Source organism: Lagenorhynchus albirostris, chromosome 2, assembly GCF_949774975.1.
Source record: "Lagenorhynchus albirostris chromosome 2, mLagAlb1.1, whole genome shotgun sequence".
NCBI lineage: Eukaryota > Metazoa > Chordata > Mammalia > Artiodactyla > Delphinidae > Lagenorhynchus > Lagenorhynchus albirostris.
The window spans coordinates 47,296,941-47,320,289 of NC_083096.1; the positions used below are offsets into that span (position 1 = coordinate 47,296,941).

At 37.4% G+C, this 23,349-nt stretch overlaps 1 long non-coding RNA gene across 1 annotated transcript in view; it reads right to left on the minus strand.

The window, feature by feature from the left end:
• Positions 1-13,386: 13,386 nt before the first annotated feature.
• Positions 13,387-23,349, minus strand: part of LOC132515798 (uncharacterized) — a 36,492-nt gene continuing 26,529 nt past the window's right edge. The window contains exon 4 of the long non-coding RNA XR_009539188.1: positions 13,387-15,159. This is a non-coding gene — a long non-coding RNA (uncharacterized LOC132515798). The remainder of the gene's footprint in view (positions 15,160-23,349) is intronic.

Sequence of the window (23,349 nt, forward strand, 5' to 3'; positions counted from 1 at the left end):
GGGAGAGGTCCTGAAAGTTCAGACAAGAGACTCTTCCTTTAGCTCTTTCAATGATTGTATAAATAAACTTCTTTGGACTTAAACTAGCTAGAGTACATTCTCTAGACTGTTAAGAATCTACAGCAATACATGGGAGCTAGAAAACAGGAGATATGCTACAGGAGGATGATAAAGAAATGTTCCATCTTAATAATTATACACCAGGCCTAGAGGGCAATCAGTTCATATTAGAGTCAGGAGGACTTTGGGAAAAAGGTATCCAGCAAAATAAAAACGGAACTCATAGATTATCTGATGTGATTAAGCATTTGGAAAAATTATTGCAAGGTGTATTGGAAAAATAAATGGTAGAAGCACTTTGAAAAAAACTAAAGCTAGGTACAGAAAAAACGTAAGCAAATAAAAAAGGAGTCAATTATTAATTGCAGGAAAGCCAGAAAGGTGTACAGAAAGCATGCATGATCAAGGTACATTATTTGGCTCAATAGTGAACAATATTTATATAATCAGAAGAATATATACATTGGCTATTGCTTTAGCAAATTTCTTTGAGAATGGGAGAAAAGAGGTAGAGTGGTAAATCCTCTACTACCATAATAGGTAATCTATAGGTTCCGTCTAAAACTGATAAGTTCATAGGTATAATTTTAAAAAGATGGGGCTTCCTTGGTGGCGCAATGGTTGGGAGTCTGCCTGCCGATGCAGGGGACACGGGCTCGTGCCCTGGTCCGGGGGGATCCCGCATGCCGCGGAGCGGCTGGGCCCGTGAGCCATGGCCGCTGAGCCTGCGCGTCCGGAGCCTGTGCCCCGCAACAGGAGAGGCCGCGGCAGTGAGAGGCCCACGTACCACAATAAATAAATAAATAAATAAAAAGATGGAGTTAAGTAGCAGAAGACACAGCTAAAAGAATTGAAAATGAAAAAAAAAAAAAAGAATTGAAAATGGCTGCCCCTAGGGAGTTATATTTGGTGGTAGAAAGAGGAGACTAGTATTTCTTGATTTAAGCCTTTAGTACTACTTGATAATTTATCTATTTGTATATACTACTTTGATGAAAATTTTTTTTTTTTTTTTTTTTTGCGGTACGCGGGCCTCTCACTGTTGTGGCCTCTCCCGTTGCGGAACACAGGCTCCGGATGCGCAGGCCCAGCGGCCACGGCTCACAGGGCCTAACCGCTCCGCGGCATGTGGGATCTTCCCAGACCCGGGCACGAACCCGTGTCCCCTGCATCGGCAGGCGGACTCTCAACCACTGTGTCACCAGGGAAGCCCTGATGAAAATTTTTAAATTAAATATAAAATACAGGAACTAAATATTCCAGTCAAGAAGTTAGAGGAAAAATATAACAAAAAATATCCCAATAAAGAAAGAAATAATTAAAAGAACAAAGAAATGAGCTGATAAACCAAAACCAAATATAAAATGTAATGTTAATTGAGAAAACTAAAAGCTGCTTTATTGAAAATATCAATAAAACATAAAAACCTTTGGTAAGACTAAGAGAGAAAAAAATGAGTAGAAATCATTAAACACCATTAAAAGCAAGAAAGGGACAAAAATGGATATGGTGAAATTAAAGATTCTTAGATAATATTATTAACTATTATGCAAAATTAATTTGACAAGCTATTTGAAATGAATGATTTTCTAGGAGAACATAATATAAATGTTACTTCTGAGTCAAGAAGAGGAAAAAAAACAACAAATACATTAAAACTTTAGAAGACATTGGAATCTGTCAAAGAACCATTCTAAAAAAATTAACCAGTTTTATACAATTTCTTCATGTAGTTTCAATACTTTTTTGTTGTAGAAACTAGGAACATGTGTTTAAAAAAATCTTTCCAACCCATTCTATGAATCAGACATAACCATGGTTTTCCTTCTAAAATACAATTATAGCACACCCAAAAAAATTATAGATAGTCTCACTAATGAACAAAGATGCAAAAATGCTAAATAAATACTAGAAAATTAGCTCCTGCAGTATGTTAATAGTGAATACTTTGCTTAATTAGGTTTATCACAGGAATATAAATATGCACCAACTTTACAGAGTCTAAGCATGAAATTCACTATATTAACAGATTAAAGTTAAATAAAAGTGATCATACTACAAGATGACAAAAAAAGAATTAAATAAAAATCTATAAACGCATTTAGTACACTAGGAATATATCTTGAGAAAACTGACCTACCAGACTCTATGGCAAACATCTTACTTAATGGTCAAACATTAAATGCAATCCCATTCAAGTCAGGGAAAAGCAAAGATTGATAGTATCAACATTGTACTGGAGGTGCTAAGCACTGCAGTAAGGTAAGAAAAAATAAAGCATACATTTTGAAATGGAACAGACAAATGGTCTTTATTTGTAGCCTTATGTACCAGTAACAGTCATTTACAAAATATAATGAAAAAAGATACAGTAGAAAAACAAATACACAAAAATCCATATAATGCCAAAAATTAAATCTATTAAACATGAGCAAGGGACTTTCCTGGTGGCACAGTGGTTAAGAATCCACCTGCCAATGCAGGGGACATGGGTTCGAGCCCTGGTCCGCGAAGATCCCACATGCCGCAGAGCAACTAAGCCCATGCGCCACAACTACTGAGCCTGCACTCTAGAGCCCACGAGCCACAACTACTGAACCTACGTGCCACAACTACTGAAGCCTGCACACCTAGAGCCCATGCTCCACAACAAGAGAAGCCACTGCAATGAGAAGCCCGCGCACCACAATGAAGAGTAGTCCCCCCACCGCTGCCACAACTAGAGAAAGCCCGTGTGCAGCAACGAAGACCCAACGCAGCCAAAAATTAATTAATTAATTTAACACAAACAGACAAACAAAAAACATGATCAAGACCCAAATGGAAAAAACTAAAAATTTTACTTAAAGACACAAAAGACAATCTGACACATGGAGGGATTGATCATGTTCCTGGATAGGAAGGCTAAATATTGTGAAGGTGTTCATTCCTTCAAAAGAGTAACCTGTTAATTCTATCAAGAAGTATTTAATTTGCTTCCAATATTTCAACCATCTTTGTGAACATCTGGAATAATCCAGTCTGAGTATCTTTACCTTGTAGAAAAGTTTTTTTCTTTCTTGTTGTATGTAACATTTCTTTATCTTTGAAATTTTATCAGAACATATCTAGGTGTACATCTTTTTCAGTGATCCTGATTACATATCTACTTATAAATGTCTTTTTGTTGTTTTCTCTTTTATTTCTCTGCCTTTATTGCTTTCTGCAATTCAGTAAAAACAACATCAGATTACTAACATCTACGTTCCATGTTCTTACCTTTCATCTAATAATCTCCGTCAGCCTTTTTGTTCTCCTTTATGGGATAACTGACCAAGACCTAATTCACACATTTAGTTTTCCATAATTTGATGCTCATTCAGTTACAATCTATCTTAACTGGGTTTATTTAAAATATATTTCGCTTATTCTCAGATTGCTTCCTTTGAGCAGGAGCTGAGTCTTGGCTACACTGATCGCAATCTCCCGGGGGCAGGTCTCCAAGCAGGCTTCCTCTTTGTTGAGTGGTTTAGAGAACAGGGCCAGGCAAGTCTTTCCCTGGGGGCAAACCTGTAAAGAGGCTTCCTCCAGGGTGGGAGGCTAATAAGTATTTGTGAACCAGCCAGTTCTCCTAGCAAGCAAAAAGGATGAATCAAAGCCATTCTCTACCTTGTCTTAGAGAAAATGGTTAAAAGAAACTGCCAACAGGTTTGTGCTCCTTTCCTGCTTTATGTTAGCTCTGTGAAAATGCCTTGAGTCTTGAGATATGTAAGTGAGATAGGTCTTTCCTTTCCAGGGTTAGGCAAAATATATCCATTTTATATTTGCTAGACTATTTTAGTAGATGTTTGGAAAGTAAGGTCATCAAATGCATATGCTTATATTACTCTTAGCTTCATCCCAGGAAGAATTTGCCTACCACATGGTGTTCATTGGAAAGGTAAAAAAGGAGGATGTGCAATTAGAAAAACAGTAACCATAATTTATTTCTACTGTTTTTGTTGAAGTATATCCTATTTACCTTAATTGGAAAGGTAAAAAAGGAGGATGTGCAATTAGAAAAACAGTAACCATAATTTATTTCTACTGTTTTTGTTGAAGTATATCCTATGTACTAGAAGGTGCACAAAATTTTAAGTATACAGCATGATCATTGTTTTACAAAGCAAACACACCTATGCAACCACCAGCCAGGTGAAGAGGACTTTAAGAGGCCTCACTGTTTCTTCTGTTTCTCTGGGAACCCTGCCATCATGCTGAATGAAGCTTGGGCTGCACTCCTGAATGATGAGACACCATGTAGAGGCAGAGGGAGCCATGTGGAGAAGCACAGAGGAGCCAGACAGTGAGTGAAGCTTTCTTGGAACTTCTAGCCCAAGCTACAGCTGAATGCAGCTGAGTGAGTGACCGTAACCTTTGTTACATGGAGCACAAAAAATGCCCAGCTGAGTCCTGCCTGAATCCCTAGCTGAGAGAATTGTGAGAGTTGCATTCTTTTTGTTTGCATACATCATATTATTTTGATGTCATCTCAAACTTAAAAGTTGCAAATACACTACAAAGAACTTTTTCTCAAATCATTTGAGAGTTAAGTTGCTGACTTGTTGTCCTAATACTAGGAATACTTTATGAATTCATATCCACAATACAACCATTACAATCAGGAAATTAACACTTATGATCTCCTTTATAGGAGACAGAGTTAATCTGGAATCACCTACTACATTTACAGGTGATGTTTTCTTAGACTCTTTCAATACCAAACAGTTCCTCAGTCTTTCCTTGATTTTCATGACCTTGATTTTTTAAGTTATTTTATAGGATGTCCTTCAACTTGGATTTGTCTGAGATTCCTAATGAGTTCAAGGAATGCACCTTTGTCAGGAACATCACAGATGTACTACTCTGTTCTTCTCATTCCATCTAATCCAAGTGTACAGAATTTTGATTTGTTCTGTTTAACTCTGATCACTTGATTAAAGCGATGTCTGCCAAAATTCTCCACTTTACAGCTACACTTTTTCCCTTTGTCACTAATAAGTAGTTTGTAAAGCAGTACTTTGAAACTAGGTAAAGTCTCACCAAATCTTCAATGTATTCATTTATTAATGTATGTTAATAAGGACTCATGGATTCATAACTTATTACAAACATTATTTTGTTGTTCAAACAGTCCCCGTTTTGGCCAATGAGAACTCTCTTTAAATTGACTTCTGTGTCCTTTTAACATGTCCCCATCATTCTTTGAGTACTTCCTTTCTGTCTGGCAGAATAAAATATTCCAGGCTCATCTTTCACTTTTGCTGCACCAACTCTGGAATCAGCCATTTTTATAAGGAGTCCTGATTCCTTTTAGTGGAGAATGGCATGTAGAAGTCAACTTCTGCACCATTGGTGTGCTTGTTGCTATTGGGTGTTGGGGAAAGGGGTGCTGCTCTCAGCCAGAATTAGGGAATGTATGTCTCCTGTATCTATATTTATTTCCATACCCATCTATATACACTGAAATCCACAAGTTCACAAGAATACTTCTAATTCCAATCCATTACAGTGTTCATTCTAGTTTACTCCTTTTCCATACCTGTAACTCCTTTCCCCCCAAAAATGGAAGAATCTGGCACCCATCATCAATAATATATTTCATTATTTTTATGTATTATATTTGTATTTTATGTATTATCTCCCATTGCCTCTGCTGCATGCTTAGCTTGTTCAGGGGATAGAAATAAATCCAGTAGAGCAGGAATGGAGAATAAAAGGCAAAATGGTAGAAGAAGAAATTAGCACTCTATCACTAGTATCCTAATATTAAATTTTTGTTCTGGTTCCATGATAAAACATAATAGGTATTATATAAAGTTAGTTAAATTTAAGTTAAGTGAAGAGAGATCTTATACATGGACTCACACATCATCAGACATGTACATTTTTTCCTTCCTGTATTTTATCTTTTAAATTTTTTTTGTCTTGTCTTTGTATGCTTCATAATACTTACCTAGCACAAAGCAGGTGCCCCATATATTTTTATTATTTAATTTAACATTTAAAACAATAAATTTAAATTTGTTTTTAAAAACATGATTGAATATTTTTATCTTCTAAATAGGTATTGACTGATTTTTTTTCATAAAGGAAATAATGATCTGCAGTATTTCAGAGGAAACCGGTTCATTTTTTTTTTCGGTATGTGGGCCTCTCCCTGTTGTGGCCTCCCCCGTTGCGGAGCACAGGCTCCAGGACGCGCAGGCTCAACGGCCATGGCTCACGGGCCCAGCCGCTCCGCGGCATGTGGGATCTTCCCGGACGGGGGCATGAACCCGTGTTCCCTGCATCAGCAAGCGGACTCTCAACCACTGCGCCACCAGGGGAGCTCGAAACTGGCTTATTCTTATATATTCTTAGCATTTTCTTTTTTAAGCAGTCTATTGTTTTAACTTAAACTGTGAAAAATAAAATTTCCTTTCCCTAAATACCAATGTATTTAATTTTTTCCTATTTGGCAAACATTGATTTGGGGCTTCCAAATCAATTGGAATTGTTTATGTAGGTGATGGAGTCACTGATAAGCCTCACAGGGGTAAGGTGGCAGTGCAGGTATTAGCAGAGGCAATGGGATGGGGAGGGCTTACTAGGCCCTAGAGGCCTAGAGGCCAGGCCAGGACCCCAGAGGACCGGGTTGCTCCATAGGAGCTGCAGCTATAGGAAAGGCATAGTGACTGCTGAAGATACCACCTGAAGCAGAGTGAAAAAGAGAAAAATACCTTGGCTTCTCCATTCCTCTTACCTTCCAATCTCTTACCAGTGCCAACCCTTTGAGTGAACCTAACAGGAGCGGTTAGCAAGGGAGCCTGGGAAATGTAATTCCTTGTGATACAGAGCAGAGCAGGGGAGCAGAGAAAAATGGATATGAGAACAAACAGCAAATGTGGCACAGAGCACATTTCTTAGCTTTTATTTTCAGGAAAATAAATAGTGACTTTATGAAACAATAATAATGCTTCATGGGATTTAAAAATATAGCTAAAATTAAATTATATAATGATAGCAGCACCATAAGGCAGTAAGAGGGACAATGGAGATCAAGTATTCTAAGGTCCTTCCACTATTTGGGAAGAAGTAAAAGTTATGATTTGTATCAGATACTTCAAAAGGTCAACAATGGCTTAACATCACTAATCATTAGGGAAATGCAAATCAAAAACTGAAATAGGATACCACTTCACACCCATTAGGATGACTATTACCAAAACAAACAAACAGAAAATAACAAGTATTATGAAGAATATGGAGAAATTGGAACCCTGAGTATTGTTGGTAGGAATGTAAAATGGTGCCGCTGCTATGGAAACAGTATAGTTTCCTCAAAGCATATATTGAAAATGAAGAAAAACTGAGTTAATTATTGGAGTAAACATCTCAAAAAAATGTAAGTACAGCAAATTAACATCCCCCCCCAAATTAGCAGAGATAAAATAATAAATATAAGAGCAAATTTTAGAGAAATAAAAAATAACACAGAATAGAGAAGTATCAATAGAGCCAAAGTTGGTTCTTTAAACAACAAATAAAATTAATAAATCTCAGCAAGACTGACAAAGAAAAAAGACAAAATTTAAAAGTTACCAAGACTAGAAAACTAAAAAGGATACCAGTATATGCTATGGACATTAAAAAGGCAGCGAGAGAATATTAAGAATAATTTTATGACAATAAAATTTTAAATGTAGATGAACAGATTCCTAGAAAAACAATTTTTTAAAATGGATAGTTTTACATCTAATAAAAAAGCTGAATTCTTAATTATAAACCTTCCCACAAAGAAAATTCTAAGCCCCTTTGGTTTCACCGGTAAATTTTATGAAACATTTGGAGAAGAGATAACATATCTTACAAACACTTCCAGACAACAAAAACAGTATATACACTTCCCAACTTGTTTTATGAGGTCAGAAAACTTTCACATCCAAACTGAGAAGGACATATAAAGAAAACAAAAAACAGCCCACAGAATGTCTCTGATGAACTACAATAAAATCCTAAACAAAATATTAGCAAATGAATCCAGCAATATATAAAAAGGATAATACATTATGACCAAGTTGGAGTCATTCCAAGAATGCAAAAATGATTTCACATTTGAAAATTTATACATGTACTCTACCATATTAACAGAATATAGGAGAAAATCAGATGTTCATGACAATAGATGTAAAAGAAAAACATTTGGCAAAATTCAATACCCCCTCACAATTTTAAAAAAGAGAAACTCCTACAAACTAGACTAGAAGCGATTTTTTTTTTTTTTGGCTGCACTGCAAGGCATGTGGGATCTTAGTTCCTTGACCAGTGATCGAACCCATGCCCCTGTTCATGCCCCCTGCAGTGGAAGCACAGAGTCTTAACCACTGGACCACCAGGGAAGTCCCCTGAGAATTTTCTTAATATGATAAAAGATATCTACCAAGAGCATATAGCAGACACCTAACTTAATTGTGAAATGTTCAAAGCTTTTCCCCTGAGATTTGTAATAAATAAGGAAGCCATTCTCACAACTTCTATTTAGCAAAGCCCTGAATCCATAACCAGTGGAGGAAGGCAAGAAAAAGAAATAAAAAGCCAAAGGTTTGGAAAGAAAGAAATAAAACACATTTAATTCAGAGGTGCCATGACTGTGTATGTAAAAATATCCAAAAAGACACTGCTGACAAACTATTACAATTAATAAAAGAATTTCACAAGGTCTCCGGATACAAGGTCAATATGCATAAATCAATTATATTTCCATATGAGAACAATTAGAAAATCAATATTAAAAATGACCCAATACCAAGAATATCATCAAATACATGGAATAAATCCTATGAAGGAAAGACTTTTACACAGAAAACTATAAAATATTCTTGAGAGAAATTAAAGAAAACCTAAATAAATGGAGAGATATGCCATGTTCATGGGTTAGAAGAATCAACATTGCAAAGTTATTTTTTTCCCAAAGAATCCAAAGATTCAGTGTAATCCCTTATCAGAAATCCCGATGGCTTTTTATTTCATGGAAATTGATGAGCCAATTCTAAAATATAGGAAGGAATGCAAAGGGCTATTCTATAATAACCAAAAAAATCTTGAAGACAAATTTGGAAGATATATACCCTTGGATATCAAAATAAAGGTACAACAATAAAAACAATATAGGGATTTCCCTGGTAGTCCAGTGGTTAAGAATCTGCCTTCCAATGCAGGGGACGCAGGTTTGATACCTGGTTGGGGAACTAAGATCCCACATACCGTGGGGCAACTAAGCTGGCGCACTGCAGTTAGAGAGTCTGCACACCGCAGTGAAAGATCCTGCATGCCGCAACTAAGACCTGACGCAGTCAAATAAATAAATATATTTTTTAAAAACGTAGCAATGACACAGAATAGACAAATAGACTGAACAGAACAGAGAATTCAAAAACAGACTCAAACATTTATAGATTCTTGATTTATGCCAAAGCAGCACTGCAGAGTAGTAGGGAAAGAACAGTATTTTCAATAAATGATCCTAGGATAGTGTCATTTAGGAAAAAGTAAATATTGACTTCTACCTCACATTATATACAAAATTAATTCTAGGTGGATTAAAAGTCTAACTATGAAAGATGAAGCAATAAAGTTTCAAGAAAATAACTTAGAAGAATATTTTCATAACCTTAAAGAAAGAGTTCTTGAGTGGGACAAAAACTGCACTAACGATAAAGGAAACCATTTATAATTGGAATACATTAAAATTAGGAACCTGTGTTTATCACCAAAGACAGCATTAAGACGGGGGGGAAAAGCAAGCCACAAACTGGGAGGAGATATTTGCAACTGATATACCAACTTGTATCCAGAATATATGAAGAACTATACATCAGTAAGAAAGAGGAAGAACCTAATAGAAAAATTGGAAAAAGATTTAAGATCTCAAAATGAAGATATTCAAATAGGCAATAAACATATGAAAAAGTGCTCAACATCATTAATCACCATGGAAATGCAAATTAAAACCATAATCAGATACCACTATCACCCATCAGAATGACTAAAATTAAAAGGACCAACAATACCAAGAGTTGGGTGAGGATGTGTTGCTGAGAGTAAATTGGTGCAACTACTTTGTAAAATTATTTTGCATTCTCTACTAAGGTTAAACATATGCATACCCCATGACCTAGCAAATCCACTCCTAGATATATAACCAATAGAAATAAATAGATATGTACAGTGAAAAGACAACTATAAGAAAATTTATAGGGCTTCCCTAGTGGCGCAGTGGTTAAGAATCTGCCTGCTAATTCAGGGGACACGGGTTCAAGCCCTAGCCCGGGAAGATCTCACATGCCGCAGAGCAACTAAACTTGTGCACCACAGCTACTGAGCCTGCGCTCTAGAGTCCTTGAGCCACAACTTCTGAGCCCACGAACTACAACTACCGAAGCCCGAGTGCCTAGAGCTCGTGCTCCGCAACAAGAGAAGCCACCGCAATGAGAAGCCTGTGCACCACAACGAAGAGTAGCCTCCGCTCGTCGCAACGACAGAAAGCCCGCACACAGCAACGAAGACACAAAGCAGCCAAAATAAAATAAATAAAAATTAAAAAAAAGAAAACTTATAGCACCATTATTCTTATTAGCCCTAATCTGTAAACAATCCAGATGTCCACAAAGATAATAAATTATAATAATAATTATACATTACAACATATATATTAAATAAATTTAATATACTAAATTATATTCATCACACAATAGAATATTATATAAATATAATATAAAGAACCAAGCAGTTAAAAAGAACCAACCATTTCTACATGCAGCAACATGGATGAAACAAATATAATATTGACTAAAAGAAACCAGAGACAAAAGAAAACTTACTGTTTAGTTACATTTACATAAAATTTAAAAACAGACAAACAATCTTTGGCTCTAGAAGGCAGGACAGTGATCCCATTTAGGAGAAAGAAGGCATTAGCAGTCAACGGTGGGGAGAGGAGGACACATACATGTATTCTTGGGTGCTGTTACAGGATGTGTTCACTTTGTCATAATTCATTTATATGTGCCTATGTATAATGTAATAAGAAGTTATTAGTAAAAATATATTCAGGTGAAAAATATACTGAAAATGTTCACTAAAATAATAGTAAAGTAGTGTTAGGGCACTGAAATTGTGGGTGATTTTTTTGGCCTTAATTTTCCAAATTTTCCATACTACAGTTATCAGATTATAATATACTGATTTGTCACAAAACTGCCTCTATTGCTTAAAAAATTATGCTTATAAAAGTGATTTTTTTTTCAAGTAGAGATCAGATTTGAGATATTTGTGAGACAGTTTTTAAAAGAACCACTAATGGAAGTCATTAGTTCTATTAAATTTTGAAATCTTTCAAAACAAAAGTATCTGTTTCTCCTAATCATGGTTTGATATATACTTCATTGTAGCAAGTTGCACTTAAGCATTTAAGATAAAAAGTTAAGTAACTCATCCAGATCATTTACTCATAATATGTTTACTTCCTACAAAAATAAACAATTAGGTGCAAAAGGGCAATTTCCTGTCTAGTATGAATTCTTTGTTCATTTTTAGTTGTAACACAAATTTCAGTTTGTTCCAGAACAAATTCTACTCTGCAAAAATTCATGCTGCTAATTCTCTAAAGACTAAAAATGACAATGAGACGTTATAAATGATTTAAAGTGTAGCATTTTATGGTCTTCCCCCCCCCTTCTCAATCTAATTCCGTTCTCTTCTAATAATGTTTTGATTTCACTTTAAAAAATAAAGCCTTCTTTTACTTCCCCAACTTATATCAAGATTCATTTTGATGCTATAGTAATTCAAACATAGGTATAGGTAAAAGAAGCATAGGCAAAGGGACAAATAGGTCAATGAAACAGAACAGAAAAAACAACAGATTAATGAGCATTTGGGAACTTGGTATGTGATAGAAAAAGCTATGTAGACTAATGGGGAAATTATGAACTATTCAATAAATGATCTTGGGACAATTGGATAATTCACATTTTTCAAAAAGCTATTAGATCTCTACTTCAAATCTTATACAAAAATCAGTTCCAGATGGATCAAGGATTTAAATATAAAAGGTAAAATTTTTAGGAGAAAATATAGGAAAAATCTTTATGACCTCAGAAGGAGAAAGTTGTCTTAAACATGGTATAAAATCCATAAATCATAAAGGAAAATATCTATAGATTTGACTACATAAAAATCAAAAATACCTATATGACAAAAGATATCATAAACAAAGTTAAAATACAAGTGACAGCCTCAGAGAAGATATTTGCAGCATGTATGACCAGTAAAGGATTAGTTTTCAGAATATTTGAAAACAAGCTACCCAATAGAAAATTATGCAAAATATATGAGCAACCAAATCACAAAAAAAGAAACTAAGTGGTCAATAACAAAGATGATCAACTTCACGCTTAATTAAGGAAATACAAATTAAAGTGATGAAACCAACATTCCCCAAGCTGAATGGGCCAAGGAAGCTTTCACTTAAATCCCTTTTTTGGAATATCCCACACTTACATGGACCTTGTGTCCCCAAGTCCAAAATTCTGTTGTTGTTTTTTTCCCTTTATCTTTTGTCCTTCTGGATTTAGGACTTTAAAGCTCATACATGTTTGTATACACTTTTCTGTCACTGTAGCTTGCTTGGGAGGAAATGGCTGTAAAACTACATTCAATCAGCTATGTTATCTGTTTCTTTAACCTAATTTAGCTCTTTTTTATGATTAATTTTACCCCCAAACTAACCTCATTTTAGATGTAAAATTAATTTTCAAAAAATCGGGCTTCCCTGGTGGCGCAGTGGTTGAGAGTCCGCCTGCTGATACAGGGGACACGGGTTCGTGCCCTGGCCTGGGAAGATCCCACATGCCGCGGAGCAGCTGGGCCCGTGAGCCATGGCCGCTGAGCCTACGCGTCCGGAGCCTGTGCTCCACAGCGGGAGAGGCCACAACAGTGAGAGGCCCGTGTACCGCAAAAATAAATAAATAAAATAAAATAAAATAAAATAAAACAAAATATTCCTTTGTCCTCTGCATTTCCTGAAAATTGGTAGTTGGATCTAGAGGTTTGATCAAAGTCAGGTTTGATCTCTTTTGGCTAGACATCACAGTTTGGGTTGTGTCCTTCCATCAGGAGGCACATATGTCTGATTCTCTTTTTTTTTTGCGATGTTAGCAGCAGTTGACAAGCAGTGCTAGTAATTTATTACAAATCACAAAATCATTATATTTTCTTCTTTCTTTTTCATTTATTACCTGGAATACGATAAAGAGAAACCTCCCTTATTTACCATTTAGGTAACCAACAGTAGTAGTTTACATAAGAAAAGTAGGTAAACATATATATTTGATGTGCTTTTCAATCCATTGCAGTATTTATCCTTATGGATGCCTAAACTTTCCTATCTTTGTCAGTGGGAGCCTCTTCAGATAGGCTTCTGCGTTCTTCTGACACAACCTTAGCAATCTCAAAACATTCCTTGCAGTCTAAGACAAGATTTTCAAGCCTGTCCTGTACATTCCCTGTCCTATACCCGAAATCAGTTCTTCTCCCAAAGTGTGCTTGTTACTTTTAGTACGAGATACTATTTGGAGATCACAGTATGGGTGCTAGCAGCGCTCATTGCTACTGGCTTGATAAATGCATTTAGGCCTATAGAGTGGACAAAGCTAGGTAGCTATCTTTAGGCCACCAAAGTGTATATATAACACATATATAATCTTTGAGCATCCCTATATGTCCTATGTAACAGGATTTCTGAATTTTGTGTTATCATTTCCTTTTATATGTATCTTTAAACAAGGTATTATTTAGTTCTTCATTTTTGAAACTTTATATAAATGGAATTATACTGCAGATGTTTTGAGTCTTTCGGGAGTTTGTTTGGTCAACATTAAGTTTGTGAGATTTACCCATGTTAAAGCAGTCACTTTCATTACTCTATACTATTCCATTCTATGAATATAGCACAATTTATCTATTCTCCTAAGGATGCAAGTTTGGGTCATTCCCAGTAGTTTGCTCCAGCAACAAACCAGTTATAACCATCTTGTGTATGAGTCTCTTGGTGCACTCATGCAAGAGTTTCTTGTTTCCAATAACTGAGAAGTGAAATTTCTGGGTTATAGGGTCTACTCTCGCTTTTGTTCCTTCAACTCAACTGAACACCCTTGTTAAGTTTACCAGAGACCTCCATAGGGCCAGATGGGTAATTTTCTGTTCTCATTATGCTTGGTTCCTGAACAGTTTTCAACTCAGCTTTTCCTACCTTGGAATCTCCACCCAGGTCAGGACAGCACAGTCTGCTGACATTGCTCACATTCCAATGGTAGCTCCTCCTTGATCTATTCTGCCTAATACCCTCTACCCCACCTCTCAGCACTCGAGTTCCTTGGAATCCTTCCGGAGCCCTTTCTTCTTTTCTTCTCTATCCATACTTTCTCTAGGTGAACTCATCCATTTTCATGATTCTAAGTGCTATTTATTTGTTTTAGACCCTGATTTTATTGGTCCTCAGCTTTCTTCTCTGAACTCCAGTTGTATGATTAACTGCCTAGATTACTCAGTCATTTCAAATTTAATATGTTTAAGGGGGAATTTTTTCTTTTCCCATATATCCTATAATACTCCAGACTTCCTCATCCTAATAAATAGGTTACCAGTCTTTCAGTTATTACAACCAGAAGCATTGATGCCTATGAACTGCTGGTTCTACCTCTAAAATATATCCTGAATCTGAACATGTTTCTCTACCTTAATTGCCACCACCCTACCCAAGCTACTATCATCTTTCACCTGGGCTTCTGCAATAATACCATAACTGATCATAAACGTTTCCATTTTTGTAACCCTTCACTTCATTCTTCCTACAGCAGCTGGTCCTGATGCTTCAGTCACACAGACCTCTGTCAGTTTTTTTACAACATGTCAAGCCTTTTGACTTGTAGGGCCTTTGCACTTGCAGTACCTCTGCCTGTGTTGATCCTCTTGGGTTTCCCATGAATGGCTTCTTTTCATCATTTGGGTCTCGTTTTAAAAGTCTCCAACTCAGAATGGCTATCATCAAAAAGAACACAAATAACAAATATTGAGGAGGATGTGGAGAAAAGGGAACCCTTGTTCACTGTTGGTGGGAATGTAAATTGGTGCAGCCCCTGTGGAAAACAGTATGGAGGTTTCTCAAAAGACTAAAAATAGAACTACCATAAGACCCAGCAATTCCACTCCTGGGCATATATCTGAGAAAAATGAAAACACTAATTTGAAAAGATATATGCACCCACAATGTTCACAATTGCCAAGATATGGAAGCAACCTAAGTGTCCATCAACAAATGAATGGATAAAGAAGTATGAATGGTAAATATATAACAGAATATTACTCAGTAGTAAAAAAGAATGAAATGTTGCCATTTGCAGCAGCATGGATGGACTTGGAGGGCATTATGCTAAGTTAAATAAGTCAGACAGAGAAACACAAATACTGTATAATAGCACTTACATGTGGAATCTAAAAAATACAACAAAGTAGTGAATGTAACAAAAAAGAAGCAGACTCACAGATATTGAGAGCGAACTAGTGGTTACCAGTACGGGGAGGGGCAAAACAGGGGTAGGGGATTAAGAGACACAAATTATTATGTATAAAGCAAGCTACAACGATATATTGTACAACACAGGGAATAGAGCCAATATTCTATGACTATAAATGGAGAATAATTTTTAAAAATTATGAACCACTATATGGTACACCTGTAACTTATATAATGTTGAACAGCAATTATACTTCAACTGAAAAAAATACAAGAAAAAAGAAAGTCCCCAACTCAGGACTTCTCTGACACCCTATTTAATTAGCTCCCCTCTGCTTTTTTTTTTTTTTTTTTTTTTTTTCAGTACGCGGGCCTCTCACTACTGTGGCCTCTCCCGTTGCGGCTCACGGGTCCAGCCGCTCCACGGCATGCGGGATCCTCGCGGACCGCGGCACGAACCCGCGTCCCCGGCACCGGCAGGCGGACTCTCAACCACTGCGCCACCAGGGAAGCCCTCCCCATCTGCTAGTTTCTTCTCAGTACCCTATTTCTTTCAAAACACTAATCACAGTTTGTAAAAATATATTGTAGAAAGATGTTTACAGTCTGTCTCCACCACTAGAATACAAGGTTCAGGAGAAAGGAAGCTTTGTCAGTCATTCTTCTGTTGTACCCCGGCATCTTGGAAACTCAACCCCATTCTAGATACTAAAAACTTGACAGTTGTGAATAAGACCTCTATCACATCCTCAGATTTGCCAAAGTGAATAATATTTTTGTAAAATTTTCATCAGCCATGACTGTAGATGCCAAAAGAATTCTATGCACATTGTAGTAACAGAGGTGAATTTCCTTAATAAATTCCCGTCTGGCTCCATCTAACTTGTTACTTTGCTTCCTTAGTGGAGGATATTTGGTGGTGGCTTCCGAAATGCCATTAAAGCCTTGTTTAAAATCCTATCAAACTTTTTAGCTTGGGCACACAGCACTGATCAAAAGTTCAATCTTGAGGAAATGAGCAGTCCTTTTTCTTGTCCTGGAGTCCACCTGAACAGCCACCCAAGAGTCTCTTTGTTTGGTTGGCTGGGTCCAGCTTGATGAATGAATAGCCCCTTTACCAAAGAACAATAGCATAGAGCTGGGCCACTAACTAGTTGAGAGGTGTTAATCTCCTTGTAGGTAATTATTTCCAGAAATCTAGCAACTCCTAGAATGTTTCAATTCCTACCATGGTCCTAGAAATTTAACCAATACACTTAAAATGTTTTTAAAACTTTTTAAAGATTTCGTAGTTTTATGCTTTTTAATTTCAGACATCATGCTTTTGTATTGAAATTGTAAAGTTATAAACATCTTTCTTGAAATTGTTATGAATTTATACTTTAGAATCTAAGAGATTGATTTCATTCATAAGTTTAATTCACTTTCAACTCTTAAACACAGGGAACAGATACATTGATCAGATGTGTAGTTTGCCATTAATACCTTTACCTCTCCACCTGAAGTGATATGTAAAACCTACCAAGTCACTGCTGTGACCTGCAAATGTTTACTTCAAGAAGTTAAACATCAGACATTGTGCAGGGGTTAATCAACAGTCTATTTCTAATAGCTTGCTGACAAAGCAACCTTATTCTATATGTTTCTAAAAACCACCAGAGTTAGTTACTGTAACTTTGCAGTGAAAACCAAAATATTCATGGCCTCAGTGCCCTGAGATGCATGAAGTCCTTAGAATCCAAAAGTAAACCTTAGACTTGATCTTCCTCTAAAATCTATGGTGGCAGGTAAACTGGGGCTTCTCCTCACACCTCCTTATGAATAGGAACATTTCATGCTGAGTAAATTGTAACACACCACGCTGAATTTAGCTCATACCTGAAAAATACCACAACCATACTCCATTGTTTGGCCGTATTTACTTTCTGTCTAGAAAGAACTTCCAAAGAGTATTCATTTCCTCTATCTCTTTAGGCCCTGGACCTTTGTTTATTGTGGTATAGCTTTGTGTGGTGGGACATAGGTTGAGTTTCAAATGCTGAGAAGGGATGATTAGATTTAGCTTAAAAATACCTTTTGAAAATACTATCCATATCTTATTGTCTTACTGAATTCATCCCAGTCCATTTTTACACAAGATTTCCAGATAAACTGATTTAATGTTTAAGACCTGAGACCTCAGATTACAAAAAAAACCCAAAAAACAAAAACACAACAGAAAAACCCAGCAGCTTGTCATTTCTTATTTAATTTTGTTATCGTTTAGATACCAGACTCTTCTATTGGATGGGACTCTTCATTCCTCTGTTGTATTGATACCTTTCACTTTTTAATTAAAGGACTAAACCGCTTCAGGCTTCTAAGTTGGTCTTCAGTTTCCCTTTTGGTGATAAGCAAGGTATGTCCGTTGAGCAACCCAGCTTCCAACACAGATACAGGGACAGCCTTCGCTCTCTGATGAGGTATGCAGTACCTAATATATCACAAGGACATTAGGCAGAAGCAGCCTCCAAGAATGGGTTTTTTGATTGGTAACATTTCATTCTGACATTTCCATTAGTGTTTAAGTACACAGTTTAATTTTTTAAGTTACCTAAATCAATAAAATATAATAAAGAATGAAAAGAAAGAAAATTGTTTCTGTGAAACGTAAATTGAACGCCTTGGAAACACGCAATAAGATCGAATCACTTAAACCTGTTTAGTTGTCAAATTAGATGTAGGTTAAACAATAAAAAGTATAACTGACATTAAAAGGTCTGAGAACAAACACCTCAAGCATAATAGAGCAGCCACCTCGCCATAAGAGTTAATGTTGTGAGCACCAGGTAAGTCAGTTCAGTGGAGGTCCTTAAAAGAGAATCTACTTAAATGTTGGCTTTTGCCATTTTTATGATATTCCTTATTTTTAAAATATATCATGGGTGTGATAAAGTGTGCCAAAGAAATGCTATTGGGGCTTCCCTGGTGGTGCAGTGGTTGAGAGTCCGCCTGCCGATGCAGGGGACGCAGGTTTGTGCCCCGGTCCGGGAAGATCCCACATGCCGCGGAGCAGCTGGGCCCGTGAGCCATGGCCGCTGAGCCTGCGCGTCTGGAGCCTGTGCTCCGCAACGGGAGGGGCCACAACAGTGAGAGGCCCGCGTACAGGAAAAAAAAAAAAAAAAAAGAAATGCAATTGAACAAAGAGAGACTCATGAATAACTTAAGAATTACAATAATAAAAGTGGCAATAAATCATCCGAAAGAAAATGCCATAATCATTTTATGATTATAGAAAACTCAATGACTTTTCAGTTACAAACAATAGAAACTGAATCTGGATATTTAAGCAGTTTATTAAAAGAAGTTTTGAAAAGATATTGGGTTAAAGCAGATGAATTTTATGGTATGCAAAGCATAGCCTGATAAAGCTGTAAAAGAGGATACTGAGTGTCTAATGTGTGTTTTTCGACACCACCAAGCAATTAACTCAATTCTGACACTGTCTACCTGGAGTTAACATCAAACCCCACAGGTTAAGGGCTCAGTCCTACAAGACTGTCTCATCCCCCCCCCCCAACTTCAGACAGCAAGCACAAATCCAGGCTGTCACCTGTGCTTCTGACCAACCAGCTATAGATCAGAGGTTCCCATGCTCCCAACCTTGGCTTCGACAGATTTGCTAGAATGGCTCACAGAACTCAGAGAAACAATTTCCTCACTAGATTATTATAAAAGAATATAACTCAGGCACAGCCAGGTGGAAGAGACACACGGGCAAGGTATGTGAGAAGTGACACAGAGCTTTCGTGCCCTCTGAGCATGCCGTTTCCCCCACAGCTCCAAGTATTCACCAACCCGGAAGCTCTTCAAAGCTCATCCTTTTGTGTTTTTATGGAGGCTTCATTACGTAAGCATGATTGATTAACTCACTTGCTGTTGGTGATGGAACTCAGTCTCCAGCCCCTCTCCGCTCCCTGGAAGTAGAGAGGGGACTAGGAGGGCCATCAACCCTCTAATCACTTTGTTGGCTCCCCTAGCAACTAGCTCCCATCCTTAGGTTATCCTGGGGCTTTCCAAAAGTCACCTCATTAACATAATAAAAGGCATCTTTATTGCTGTCATCACTGAGACAAAGACCAAATATATATATTTCTTATTATAAATCACAGTATCACAGGTTGGCTCACAGAATCAGTAGGAGGACTGGAGAAAACAGACTTAAGGCTACACTTCCAGGAACAACCCTGAAAACCACGGTGCAGAACTGGTCTGATGAGGAACCTGCTGCTGCTGGCCCTGCTCTCCACACTGTGGGAGGGCACATCATGGCCCTTCTGCCAGGGATTGACCTTACTGTGCCCATACTGCTGGCAGCAAAGGCTAACTCCTGGGTCAGAACTCAACCTTACGACCACAGCCATCCCTCTGCTTCTGCGCTTGGAGACAGAGCCTGTCTCCTCATGCAGCTTCTGAAATAAAGTCTCAAATGCCTATGCGAAAGCTGCACAGGATCCTGAGGAATTGAGTTTTCTGGGTTTCTCTCTTGAGGAAGCAGGACTCCTAAATCCAGACACTCTTCCTAGACATAGCAAGAGTGATCAAAAGATGCTGGCAGCCTGAAAATGTAAGAAATGTCTATTTCAACAGCTTCTAATTTTCAATGGATTTACTCATGTTCAGTCAAATTCTCCTAATCTAATACTTATGATATCAGACCTCTAGAATTCTACATACAATGTGTGGCTTATCAAAGTCTCTGACTTATCCAAAACAATACAATAATTAAGATTAAAGGTGATTATATGATTGCCACAATAAGTTTAGTTAACATTCATCATCCCAGATACAAAAGAAAAAAAAAGAATGTTCTCACCATAACAACAACAACTACCACAGAATGGTAATTTTGTGAGTTAAAGAATGTGTTCCCTGTTGGTGGGATTGTAAATTGGTGCAGCCACTATGGAAAACAGTATGGAGGTTCCTCAAAAACCTAAAAATATAGTTGCCATATGACCCAGAAATCCCAGTCCTGGGCATATATCTCGACAAAATTCTAATTCAAAAAGATACATGCACTCCTATGTTCATAGCAGCACTATTCACAACAGCCAAGACATGGAAACAATCTAAATGTCTATTGACAGATGAATGGATGAAGAAGATGTGAGATATATATATATATATGGAATATTACTCAGCCATAAAAAAGAGGGAAATAATGCCATTTGCAGCAATATAGATGGGCCTAGAGTTGATCATACTAAGTGAAGTAAATCAGAAAGAGAAAGACAAATACTATATGCTATCATTTATATGTGGAATCTCAAATGACACAAATGGGGCTTCCCTGGTGGCACAGTGGCTAAGAATCTGCCTGCCAATGCAGGGGACACGGGTTTGAGCCCTGGTCTGGGAAGATCCCAAATGCCATGGAGCAACTAAGCCTGTGCGCCACAACTACTGAGCCTGTGCTCCAGAGCCCGTGAGCAATAACTACTGAGCCCACGTGCCACAACTACTAAAGCCCACATGCCTAGAGCCGATGCTCTGCAACAAGAGAAGCCACTGCAATGAGAAGCCTGCGCACGGCAACAAAGAGTAGCCTCTGCTCACCGCAACTAGAGAAAGCTCGCACACAGCAACAAAGACCCAACACTGCCAAAAATAAATAAATTTATTAAAAATAAATAAGTAAATAAAATGACACAAATGAACTTATCTACAAAACAGAAACAGACTTGCAAACATAGAGAACAGACTTGTGGTTGCTGGGAGGCAAAGCGGGGGAGGGATGGCTTGGGAATATGGGATTAGAAGATGCAAAATATTATATATAGAAAGGATAAACAACAAGGTCCTACTATATAGCACAGGGAACTGTATTCAATATCCTGTGATAAACCGTAATGGAAAAGAATATGAAAAAGAACGTAGATATAGGGCTTCCCTGGTGGCGCAGTGGTTGAGAGTCCGCCTGCCGATGCAGGGGACGCGGGTTCGTGCCCCGGTTCGGGAATATCCCACTTGCCGCAGAGCGGCTGGGCCCGTGAGCCATGGCCACTGAGCCTGCGCATCTGGAGCCTGTGCTCCACAACAGGAGAGTCCACAACAGTGAGAGGCCCGCGTACCGCAAAAAAAAAAAGAACGTAGATATGTGTATAACTGAATCACTTTGCTGTACAGCAGAAACTAACACAACATTGTAAATCAACTATACGTCAATAAAATAAGTTTTTTAAAAAAGAATGTGTTAACTAACCTTATTATGGTGATATGTAATATATATGTGTACCAAGTCATCACATTGTGCACCTTAAACTTACTCAATGTTGTATGTCAATTAATATCTCAACAAAGCTGGGAAAAATGTTGACTGTTGAATCTGGCTGATAGGTATACAGGGCCTCAGAAAAGTATTTACTGTTTGTGTGTGTGTGTGTGTTTGAAAATTTTTATGGTAAAATGTTTAACAAAAAACAATGAATTTATTTTTGAAATTTAAAAAAATGATTGTTAGGTCCACATGAAAGAATGAAATACTTGTGACATGGACAATTGAAAATGTAGATTAATGAAAGGTAATGGGCACCACCAGTCACTAAAATGTACTACAAAGCTACAATTACCAAAGCAATGATGGCATAAGAATAAAAAGTCAATGAAGAAGAACAGAAACCCCAAACACAGCCCCTGTTACATATAAAACTTGAGTTTTTATAAAGTTCTGATTTCAAAAAAAAGAAAAAGATTAAAGGTGATATATATACGTCTCTTAGAGGCCAAGAGTATGACTGTGGAACCAGACTTACCTGGATTCAAATCCCAGTTTTGCAATCAGTGAGCTGTGTGACCTTGGGCAATTTATTGTAACATCTCAGTGTCTTCAACTGTATACTGCAGATGATAATGGTAACCTACCTCATAGCAGTGTTGTGTGTTTTAAATGAGTCAATATATGTAGAACTCTTAAAACAGTGCTTAAATGAGTACAAGTGAGTTATTATTATAGGTAGTACATATGTACTGTAAGGAAATAGGAAGGTACCGAGTCTAGGAGCTATACAATATGTGCAGAGCTCATAGATGGAGGCTCAAAGGTGAAAGGGACACATGGCCTTTGCATTCTGAGCTGGAAACCAAGTGTGGAAGATAAACACATAAATAAATGTGATACAAGACAGATGGCAATAAGTGTACGATATCGGTACATACAAAATACTATGGAAATATTAAGGACGGTGAGATTCTTTCCTGCTGGAAGACCCTGGCAAGGCACTTTGGAGCATGTCAGCTTTGAGCTATGCTTTAAATAAAGAGTTTAAATGTGATGGGCAGATACTCGGGGGAGGGAGAGGAAGAGGGCATTCCAAGCAGGAATGGAGCAACTTGAACAAAAGCACAAAGCTAAGAAATGGTATGAAAGGAGTCACCTGTGTTTGTATGGGTTAAATGAAGTTTAGCAGGAAACAAGGCTTGAAATAAGCACGGACCAATGTGTGGAGTGCTTTCAACTTTAGGCTAGGGAGATGCACTTGATTACGAACGCAATGGAACCTTCAATTGTTTTGTCTGGTGGGGCGGGGGGAGATGGGGTTCCCACCCCATGCCAAATCATTCTGGCTCAGACCATTCCATTTTCTTCTCCTTCATTAGTTACCCTCCGATTCCAAGTTCTTTAGAAAGATATTAACTTTTCAAGACTACAAGATAAAATGAATTACATTTATAAG